The sequence below is a fragment of the Silene latifolia genome, chromosome X (genome assembly GCF_048544455.1).
Source record: "Silene latifolia isolate original U9 population chromosome X, ASM4854445v1, whole genome shotgun sequence".
NCBI classification, from domain to species: Eukaryota; Viridiplantae; Streptophyta; class Magnoliopsida; order Caryophyllales; family Caryophyllaceae; genus Silene; species Silene latifolia.
Genome location: NC_133537.1, coordinates 321,912,637 through 321,925,308, shown reverse-complemented (window position 1 = coordinate 321,925,308; position 12,672 = coordinate 321,912,637).

Below are 12,672 nucleotides of genomic sequence, written 5' to 3'. Positions count from 1 at the left end.
GGAAATTGGAACCGTTTGAATACCTCGTGTCATGTCAAGACACAAAGTAGTGACATGAACACTAAGCAATCGTTACCCTTAGCATTCTATGTCTAGAATGACTCTCGTGGATGCCAATGAACACGGGTGCTCACGGAGATCTGGAGTAAGGGGTGAGGGTACGTATTAGGAAGCTCTTTTGATCGAACACCTAATCCCGCCCGCCTCGATAGCGGCCTCTACTAATGATTAGGGAAGTTATTCGTACTTGATATATCGTCGGCTATATGCATGCAATGCAACATCCATTGTTTTAATCCTAGCATGTGAAGATTTAACTAAGTCGGTTGACACGTAATTAGCATACAATTGGGTCGAAGTAGGGATTTAATGTCGATTTACAGGTGGGAACATACAAATGATAAATGGAATAATTGAAAATTACAATGATGAAAATTACAACGATTACATTGGATAGGCGATTTACGTCGAAAATACCTTTAAAATGGATAATTTGAGAAAAAGAATAAAAGAAATAATTAACGAACAGATATTAGCGTGATAATACGAATAATAGTCAGTTAATACGCAATCTAAATAACTACGTCAAGGCAGAAAGGAGTTCAGAGACAGAGCTCAACCTGGAACAACAAAGCAAAGAGCATCGCGCCCCTTTGGAAGAGGCGCAGCGATTCTTTGCGTCTGTTCCAAGGGTGAGTTCGGCCGTGGCGAATCGCAAACCGTTAATGTTAATTGGTAAATTAAGGATTGATTAAATTAATTGACTCGGATGAAAGTAATTAGCAGATTATTTACATATGATGGAGGTCATAAAACAGTAAAACATGGATGAGACGGAAATTAAACGGATTAACTATGTGAAGGGTCGATGTTAATGAATAATTAATAAACTAACTAATTAAACGAATTAATGCTAAACATGATGAATATGGCGAATATATGACAAAAATATGAAAATATATCAAAGGTAAATTCCAGAAACTCAATATGATGAAATTGAACTTCTAAAACTCGAATTGAATATTAATGACGAAAACCCGCGAATATTGGTTATAAGGGATTTAAGTCGGAATGATAATGAACTAAACATGTGAATGATGAATGAATAATATACATATGAATTACTAATGATGAATACACGAACGAATTAACAGACGAACAAAACAAAAGAAATATTTTTGGCACGAATTACAGAGGACGGAGGAAGAAGAAAAGAAGCAGGAACTGCGGCAGCCTCACGAAGAGGCGCAGCAGGTGCTGCGCTCCTTCGAAGAGGCGCAGCAGTTGCTGCGTCTTTTCTCGACGTCTGCCTACTGGAAATCCGCAAAAAAAGGTTTTAAAGACGGCTTTGGAAATCGGTTTTAATTAGATGTTTTCGACATAAATCTTACAACGATGAATAAATAAAATACAATAAATAAAGAGAATTATACACCCTCAGACTTACATGTTGACGGAACGAGATGAACTAAGTATCGACTAGTGAATGCTCGACGCGAATGCAATGAAAGAGTGCCCTCGTAAGAGGAAAACGATTGATTAATTTAGATTGATTGAGTGTAATGGTCAAATTGGTCGGTCATGCAACGGAGAGGCTGGTACCCGGAAAGATCCGAGCTTACGTGGTCGGAAGTCCAAGCACGTAGGCGCCAATTAGTAAGAACGAAGTCTAGAATGCAAAGGGAGAAGAGAAGGGCGGACACTCGCGTGAGAAATATGAGGAACGAAGGCTCCTATTTATACTAAACACGCGGAGGAAATAGGGTTTCGGAGACTCTTTGGAAGTGAATCTCGGAAAGATATAAAAAAGATACGTAAATCATGCAAAGAAGGGCCTGGGAAGAGGCGCAGCAGCCACTGCGTCTCTTGGAAGAGGCGCAGCACCTGCTGCGTCTATTCCCAGGAGGTTTCCTCCTGTTTAAGAAAGATTTCCGTGTCTTAGTTATGGTAGGACGGAATTAATTCGATTATCTTAAATATCTTACGTAAATATTACGGGATATTATTTGCCAAAAGATAAAATTTGAGAAATATGGAATAGAATTATCCGGAACATTCCAGAACATTCTGACTCGGGATTTAACAGCTATCAGAAAATGGAGACGGTTTTTGACCCGGACTCCGAATGTACTCTAATTACTGCCAAAACGACCGTATCGGGACGTAGATGACAACTAAGAGGTTGACATTAATATTTGAGCAATCACTTGACGATAATCTTACGAATTGTCACAAATCGTTCCGCGGATCAAACATGCGGCCCAATCATCACCGGGTGGTTTGCGAGAGGTGCAGAAACGAGGTGTCTACAATAGAACATAGAACGCAGAACGCAGAATGTAGTATGCAGAATGCATGACGCAGTATGCAGAATGCATGACGCAGTATGCAGAACGCAGGACGCAGAACGCAGAACGTCGGATGCAGAACGCAGAGTGCTCCCTGCAACAAATGTTCGGCCTACAGAAACAGCCTCCCCGCGCACAGGTCGGGCCAGCAGAATAGGTAGCTCCGCCAGTAGCTTGCAGGACATGAATTAATGGCATGGGGGCAATTTAATCAACGTACCGCTGGTACATAAAAACTCCTAGCACCCTGAATATATGGGAGACAAGCAGCAACCAGAATGCTGCAGAACACATCCTTGCATCAGCTTCCCAAAGTGAAAAATCACAACAACACATGCTTCCACCAGCCTGGTTCCCTGGACACCAGAACATGAAATAACAAATGACAAGAAGAAATGACACTACTCTCAACAAGAAAGTAAAAAGCAAGCATGGGTCTCATATTATATTGCATGCCATCCACAGCAAAGCCGTGAAAGTCATGCAGGGGGCAGAGACTACATCCCTCACGCGACAGCCAGAAGCCAACAGTCCATCGAGCAAGCTTGGTCAAACAACAAACTCAATGTTGAGAACTCGAAACGGTAGCAAAAAGAAAGAGCCACAACAGTTGAACTAAGAAGTGCTCACATACGCATGACATCGTATGAGCAATCAGAAGCAAAGGCATATGATAACAACGTCAGAATCAGGACTCTTGCTGTAGAGGACCTAGTGCAATGAAGGATATTTGAAAATACCAAAAATCACAAGGCTGGAAAATTTGCTTACAATCGAAAAGGACAATGACAGGCTAAAAGCGCCAGGTAATAGGGTGTACAGATTGATGGCCATGCGAGGTCAAATCTTGTATAATCCCCGACAGTACTTTGTCTGACAAAGTGCCAAAATTTTAGTGTACAGAGTACCTTTCAACAGTCCATGAAGCAAAAACCTTTTTACTAATATCTTTTTATCGAGTCCTTTTTTAGTTTTAAAATTTGTTTTTATGTTTTTTATTTATTCCTCTTTATTTAAAACAAAATATTTTCTAAAAACCCAAGTGGTACGCGATGTGGCTTCCTGGATCCAGATGTTGCTCTGGAACACCATGAGATAGCACCAGGTATTTGTACTATTTGGTTATCTTTCACGCTTCTAGGGAGAAAGGCTTTGACACTGATGTTGGTTGCTTGTCAGATAAGGGACACTTTGAGGGTCCAGCCCCTGCCATGTGAGGCTACGAAGACGTTTATCTTACGTCAAGCCACATGGGGAGCATACGCCGAGGTAGCGCGCAGGGTACGACATACTAAGACCACCCATACCTTAACGTTAACTCAGTAATTCCATAGCTATGTCAGAGAGCAAAAGGTGCACGCACGGAATTTCAAACGTCTGGAACCACAAGGAACGCAACAATCCTTGTTAGTCAGAAACAATCAATGAAGGTATGCTCTAGTCAGCTAATCCTAGTGATAAGATATTTTACGTCATGGGTAAAATATGTTATCAAATATCTGTCACCAGGGGCAAGGGCTGTGCACCTGGAACCAGGTCAGCCTCCTGATAAATCAAAAGTGGGAACTAAACTCCAGACAAAGGCAAAAGAAACCACGGAGACAGAGCATATAATCATGGTTAACATTGCATTCACGACATATGATAGTCTACAGCATATCTAACCATCATATAGTCTGCCTCATACATTAGAGAGTTCATCCATGCACATGCATTCTTACTAACATTTTGCAGGTATCACATACATAACAAGTGTACATCAAAGTTATGCCGAATGCTCCAGCCACCAGATTCACCCTTGGTGACCAGATAACAGTATGGTAAGGACAGGTGGAAAGTGCTTCCCAGTGTCGGCCCCCTGGGATTCACCGTCGCTCCCAAAGATCAACTTTCTGGTTCCCGATGTCGGCCGTCCGGTTTAGGACTCGGCACCCGCTCCCAACATCAGCTTTCTGATTCCCATAGCCAACCGTCAAGTTCCCAGAGCCAGTCGTCTGGATCCCAGCATCTGCCATCTGGTCCCTAGTGTCAGGCATCTGCTCCCTGGCATCCGCCAACGAGATTCCGCCCGACCATCGGTCCCCAGCGTCGGCCCCGTCTGGTCCCAGGCGTCGGTCGTCCCGTCCCAGCGTCGGCCGTCTGGTTCCAGTTGACCACCAGGCTCTAGCATCGCCGTCCTGGTTCCCGAGCCCCGCCGAATCCGAACCAGCCATCTAATTCCCCGCACCAGCCATCAGGACCCCAACGTCAGTGATCAGGATCCTAGAGTCCACCAGTTGTTCTGAGCATCCTCCAGCAGAAATCCGCCTGGAGTCCGCTTGTTGAAAAGTCTGCTAACAGGAGTTCACGAGTCTCCATCAGTAAAAAATCATCTTACATCTACTTCCCGATCAGCAGAAACAAGGAGCCGGAAATTAGTCTACAGGGACAGCAGAGTACGATTCAGCAGAATCAAGCAGGCCAGGGTACCATAATTCTGAGTATAAAGTAGGGATGCAGAATTATCTCAAGTATATCTAGCAGGAGTGAGATCCGGCAAGCAGCTAGCAGCTTGCTCCAGCAGAATTCCAGCAAACTTCTCCATCGTAGCTTGATCTGTTCCCGCGATGCCCACGAAGGGTTGGTGCCCTATCCAAAGCGGAATAGCGGATAATCCAGAAAGATAGCAACGGTTTACCGGTAGCAGAATAGCGACAGTAAGCAGAGCTTCAAGAATCAATTTCCCTTCTCAACAAAGCTGAGAAGCGAAATTGGGGGCAACTGTTAGGGCCAAAATTACCGTATTTTGCCTAGGCTACGTGGCACGAGATAAGTGGTTAATTAATGAGCAATGGACTCATTACATACATGGGGAGTCGGGCCCATGGACCGAGCCAGGGAGGCAGGTCTGGAAGCAGGATAATCCGCCAAAGACAGCAGGTGAAGAAGAGTTCGGCTTGGACTAAGATATTAATAAGATCCTGGGTAAGACAAGGAAATCCTAATTGTTGCCATATTCTGAATAAGGAAAGTCCAAGTTGTTACCAAACTCTACCTTGAGGAACAAGGTAATTGAGTAGGGAACCCTAATAAACCCACTAGGGTTTATTCACTATAAATACAAGGAAGACAAACAAGAGAAGGGATCGATATTCATCCGCACAAGAACACTCACACATAACGGCTACGACAAATAGGAAGCAAGCAAGCAAGGTGCAGCCTCTTAATTACACAACCTACGCATAAAGCAAATTACCTTATAAATCATTCAAAGATTCCCCTTAATCATTGGCTAATGATTACCTCAATTGCTACACCATGAATACCATGCACCAAAGTAACATACGTATATGCCCACAAAATTGCCCCTGACATCCGGTTAATACTCCGTCTGTCTCCCTTATGCACCGGGCAGATTATTCATCATCAGATCCGGACAATTGTATATTGTACTTGTGCTCCAATTATCATATAGTGGAATATTGGCGGGATTCCGACTCCCCCCGCGGTTGTTTCCCACATCGGGTTTTCCGCGTCACCAAAATCTCTTGTGTCATTATTTCCCTATTTCGTCCTTTACTTTGTTCATATCGTTACTCCGCCTTAATTACGTACGTATTACGTCATAAATCACATATAATTTAACCCCCTGATACGATGCTAAAAAGGGCGGTCACTTTAACCCTAAATTGGTAGAAATTTACCAAAACATTAGCATCAATGGATTTCATTGCCTCACTATAGGTTTTTGGGTCATCTTCTATTAAAAAAGCTGAAACAAACTCATCACTAGCACAAACAGTGTATCCAAGTTCAGATAACATAGTTGTATCATAATCATCACCAAAGTTCTTTGGGCTTCTAGGTCTTTTACTTCTTCTAGGTTCAACAGAAACATCAATAGAAGTGCTAGCACTAGCATGTGAAGACAAATCAGGAGATGCAACAGATAAACTATGAGATGTTACAACAGTTTTCTGAAAAGAAAAAACATGCTCAAAAAATTCGGCATCTCTAGCCTCAGATATAGAACGGTCACTCATAGACATAAATCTATAAGCAGAGCTATTTTGAGCATAACCTATAAACACACAATCATAGGTCTTAGGTCCAACGGTAGGTTTCCTAAAATCAGGTAAACCCACTTTAGCTAAACACCCCCATACCCTAAGGAAGCTCAGGTTAGGAGGATAGCCCTTCCAAATCTCGTAGGGTGTCTTGTCAATTTTCTTATGAGGTACACGGTTAAGAATGTGACAAGCTGAAAGAATTGCTTCCCCCTACATATCGTCAGATAGGCCATAACTTAAAAGCATAGCATTCATCATTTCTTTTAAGGTTCTATTTTTACGTTCAGCTACACCATTGGATTGGGGTAAGTAAGGTGGACTAGTCTCATGTATTAAACCGTTTGCAGCACAAAAGTCAGCTAGAAAACTGGATTTATACTCACCACCTCTATCAGACCTTACCCTTTTAATTTTCCTCTCAAGTTGGTTCTCAACTTCATTCTTAAAGTTTATAAAAGATTGTTCTGCTTCATCTTTAGTCTTAAGCAAATAGACACGGGTGTATCTAGAACAGTCATCTATAAACGTAACATAATAATTCTTGCCACCTCTACTTGCAACATTTTTGAAGTCAGCTAGGTCGGTGTGAATTAACTCAAGAAGACTCGTGTTCCTAATAGTCACAGGTTTACTAGGTTTCTTTGTAAACTTAGCCTCAACACAGCTAGCACATTTAGAGAATTCTTGACTAGTCAAACTCGGAATTAAACTCATAGTTCTAAGTTTTTTAATATAATCTACATTCACATGACCTAACCTACCATGTCAAACATCAATAGACTCAGCGATATAAGCAGAAGAAGATGCAATATTATTAATAGCAGATTCAGTGTTCAATACAAAAAGATCCCCAGAAAGATAACCCTTGCCCACAAATTCCCCATTACGCGACATTACCACCTTGTCAGCCTCAAAAACAAGTTTCAAACCAGCTTTGTTTAACAAGGCACCAGAGACAAAGTTTCGACGCAATGAGGGTACAAATAAAACATTACTGAGAGCAAGTGTTTTCCCCGAGGTGAGTTTGAGAAAGATCTTGCCTTTGCCTGTGATCTTTGCAGATGAAGAGTTACCCATGTAGACGCATTCTCCATCAGCAACTTCCTCGAACTCAGCAAATAACCCCCTATCAGCACAGAGGTGTCTTGAAGCTCCAGTATCCAAGACCCATTCAGCAACATTACCCACCATATTAGCTTCCACAACCAGAGCTGCAATAACATCATCAGTCACAGCAACATTGGCCTCAACAGATGTCTTCTCAGAACATTGGTAGGCTTTGTGCCCAGGTTTTCCGCAAACATAGCAGACAATAAGACCCTTAGCAGCTTTCTGAATCTTAGGAACCGGTTTGGTATGCTTCCCTGGACCATTCTTCTTAGCAGGACCCTGGTTCTTACCCTGACCAACCTTGGCCTTACCCTTACCCTTATATTTCTCAGTATAAGATGGACCACCAGACTCAACCAGATTAGCTTTAACGGCGAAACGGCGAAACGATCCACGGATTGACTAGCGGGAAGGTCTTTAAGGCGATTAGCCTCTTCGGTCCTCATATGTCCTATAAGTTCCTTAAGGGACAGGTCTTTCTTTTTGTGCTTAAGTTGGTTTCGGTAATCAGACCAGGAGGGAGGGAATTTCTCTAACAGGACATTGGCTACAAAGATATCATCAAGTGTCATCCCCTCATTGACAACATCAACACATAAGTTTTCATAGACATGGACTTGATCCATGATAGGTTTCCGCCAGCCATTTGAAATCCCAACCATTTTCCCACAACATATTTCTTTTTCCCCGCGTCATCAGCCCCATACTTAGCTTCTAAAGCCTCCCAAATAAACTTAGCGGACTTATTCACAGCAAATAAGTCGAACAAGGTGTTTGTCATATTATTCAAAATGTGACACCTAGCTGTTTTATTGTCCTTTACGAATTTTGCAATATCCTCTTCATTGGACTTAACATCTTTAGAGGGAGGAGGAGTTTTCTCAGCATCAGTATTGGTGATAGGCTTAGGCGGGTCATTAAATAAAACGTAATCAATTTCTAACTGCTCAAAATACATCAATAATTTCTGGGACCAGCGCTTATAATTGTGACCGTCTAATGACTCCAGTTTCGACATATCAGGCACAATTTTCGACATAACAGACATAGTTACAGCAACTAAATAGTTTTCAAATTGTTATGCGAAATGAAATAAAACAAAGGACAATAGAATCGAAAATACCGAAACCTAAGGTAGTGACGCAGATAAAGAACCGCTGACTTGAAAACTATTTGCCCGGATCGACCGTGGTGGCGATCGGCGATGACCCGTATTCCCAAGGATTACACTCTCGCCGCCTTTTACACTCGCCCACTCGAGAGTAAGAGACCTGGAACGAAATAATACTTTACCCAGAAATGATTATGAGAGAAAGAAGAGATGGAGAAGTATTGAGTTGTATTTTCTGATAGGCGAAGTGAGGCTCTTATATAGCCAAGCGGGCGGTTAAGAGCAAAACGTGCTCCCCGGAATGCGCAGTCAAACCGCACGAAACCGGAGCGAAGGCTCACCACTAACAAATCTTATTGATCAATCAATAAGACACATGTGAGAATGAACTTAGACAGTTTATTCTCACAACACAACCGCAAAAGAATCCGCCCAAAAAGATAGGCTAAGCCGCCGCAGCGATTGCCAAATCCCGAATCCCGAATCGGCCGGCAGGCGGCAGCGGCGGGCACGACGCACGCGTGTGTGCGAAAAATAATTAAGACCTCGCAAAAGTTTCCACAAAAGCCTCCCATGACCCACTAGTGATAGTGAAAGGAGAGAGTACACTTATAAACACATAAATCACTCCACTCCTCACCAATGTGGGACATTTGGAAAAAACACTCTTGGCTAAAAAAGCCCCTATTTCCAACAGACAGTACTCTTACACTCAAAGGCAATATACCAAATAGAATATTATAATAGCTTAAGTGTAAGGAATATCATCCTCCCGAAGGACACAAGAATTTTCCGAGTATTACATTACGCACGCAAGTGAGATCTGCAGTTAGAAGTAGTACGCATATGTAATATTTCTTTTATTGGGCTTTGTGTGTGGATTTAAGATTTTGGTACCCTCGTCTTAAAAAGAGCAGGTTTTTTAACAAGCCATTTTCAAGTTTGTAGTTATGTGTGCAGTGTGCATATATTGTTACTCCCTAATAAGGCATCGTGAAAATAATGTAGCAGGATTATTTTTTCCAGCCCGAACCCGACCTGATCGACCCGTGACTCAATATTAACTCAATCCAATAGATGGCCGATAACGAACTAGTTTAATAACCATATAAGTAAGACCAAATTGACATTAATTTTAATTATTGTCACTTAAAATTACATGGTATAAAATATATGCTGATAACGCGACTCAAAGATGACACTACATGAACGGTAACCGATTCGAACTCGTCACTGACCCGGTACAACTGGCCCCGATATAAACGACCTGCTTTGAACTGACCTTGATTACGACCTCTAAAACTCACAGGTTGAAACTAAACTTAAGTACAAGCCATCATGAAAATAAGGTCACATCTATGTCTATCTCTACATACGTCTACATCCTCTGGTCATGCATGCATACAAGTAACCCAGGCCTTTATTACATAGTATTACTTAATACCTTATATTTTTGGACTTAAAATTTATTGAACTAGAACATATTTATCTATAAAACCAAAGACATACATCATTTAAAGACACAATCTCACCCTTCCTCGCAAAACAAAATAAAATAAAAACAACTTAAAAAGTTTTAAGCGTGATAAAACAACAATGGGAGGTTGTCTTAGCGGCGAGGTAACTTCTGATTTATTTATCGACTCAATTTGTTTTTGTTGATAAACATAATAAGTTATGTTATAGCAAATTTAATGTCATTTTTTATATATAAATAGTGTATATCGGGTCATTTTTTAGTTCATTTCAAAAGTAATATGAAATGTCTTAGACGTAAATTTGTGTATGTACGAGTTTGTATGTGTCAATTGTGGAGTACAAAAAAAAATTCATTTCAATTTTAAAACTTTGTGAATTAATTAATTATATATACGCTTTGGGCTTTGAGTTATGGTATATTGTAGTATTGCTGAATGCTGATGAAAACTCGTGTAATTCATCGAAAAGACGAAACCTTGACATTGTGTTATACCGAATTTAGTGATAGGCTCACATCCTTTTACACTTCTCCTATGATCATGAGTTCACAGGAGTAGGAGTACAAATAGACCTCACAAATGGGCCATTTTGGGATGTGGGTTAAGAGTTATTTTGGTGTGTATCCAAGTGTCAAGTGTTGGACACAGATACACGGGATTATATGGAGTGTCGAAGTAATATAGGTTATGCACATGTTGATTTAGTATAGAGAATTCATTATTCATATCAGCTGCGTCGAAAATCATATTCATCATTTATGTGTACATACAGCTTAAGAGCAATTTTGCCATGCTTAAGTTGCTTCTTAGCTTGTACAGTAATTACCATCCCTCTGTGTGTCTAAAATATAGAGACGTACTTACTAGGTTATGGACTATGGTATATTGTAGTAAAAACTTTCGAGCCTTGTCAATTTTTCGTTATAATATTATACAACACATTTTGACCTAATGATTGTATTTCAGGCGGTAGATGACTATGGGTACGATTATCCCAACTACCCTAGGGAGACCGGGGTAATCTTTTATGTATTTTAATTTATATACTTTGATTGATTTAAAAATGAGTTGTTCAGTAATAATATATTTTTATTTAATGATTTGAATTTTAGGCGGTAGATTACTATGAGCACGATTATGGCAACAACACTAGGGAGACCTGGGTAATCTCTTATATGTATTTTTTATTTTGTTAATTATCGCAAGGAGAACTAAGTTTCAGTTCAAAATTATTGGAATGACGGCTTTAGGGTCCTAAAACATGAATAATAAATTAGATTTATATATCTAGAATTGAATCGAGTTCAAATATTTTATGTATTATTTATAAGAAATTGTACATTATTGTTTATGTTTTCTTTCCAAAACAAACAAATACTCACTTACCTTTCTTTTTTTCTTGTTTTGTTGATTTCATTTCAGCCAAGTAATAATTCCGATAGCAGTGAGTCCGACTCTAACAACAACTCTCAAGAGTTTGAGGTATGTAACCTCGGAATCTAGACGATGTATAATAAGTAGAAATTAAAACTAATAGTAATAGTAAATTTAATTGTATAAAAATAACAAATAAAAAAAAACCTAACCCTAGATGCTGTTAACTAGGCGTGGTTAACAAATTAACTAACATGTATTAAGTTATTAATGTAACCCTAAACTAACCACACTAATTAACTAAAGTTTGCCACGTGGCGCAATATAATTGGTTGTGTATGAGAATTTCATACACCATTGTATATGTGTAGCCTTTTTGCAATTTTATTGATCACTTTTATTATCGGTTTAACCTAAATAATAGTGCAACACATTTAATTACATTAGTGGCCTCATAAATCGTAAACAAGGTTCTGCTTGGGTTGTTCTCTTAAAAAGCATTTTGATAGTGACATACTGTTGAAGAGTTTTGGTGGTATTTACTGATGTCACTTTCGGCTTTTTTTTTTGTTATTTGATTATAATTGGTTTTACTTAAGTTAAGCTCTTTGAATAATGTACATTGGTGTAAGTTTTTCGTACGTTGGTAATTTGTAATTAAGGAGAATGAATCTGCCGATGAGCCGCGAGCTGGGGACTCTTTTAATTGGTCTAATAAGGGAGTTTTCTGGGACATCGAAGAACAAGAAGATGACTTGTGCTGGCTAAACGCGATAGTTGATTCATTGGAAGCCAAGTATGGTATCACCCATGAGGATAATGATCAAATAAAGTTGTCGAAACAAGAGTTGCTCGACAACTATTACAACTATACTCCGTCTGGATCTCACATGGGCAGATATGTTGCAATTCCCGACAATGTGCTGGAGTGGATCAGGATACATGGGTTGAGTTTGGAGGAAGACTATGGTTCAGGTTACTTCAGCGGGTCAAAGGAAGAACCCAAGTGTAGAAAACCAGGTTGCCAAATCTTCGGACTCTCCAGCATAAGTGGATGTTAGAATATGACTCGTCCGAGTCGTTTTTGATTTGGGTATGTGAGAGTGAGATTAAAAGATGGAGCAAAAATAAACTAAGGAACTAAGTCAAGTAATGACCGAGTTGTGCGTACTTTTGTGCGGATCGCACGCACTACTGTGTTC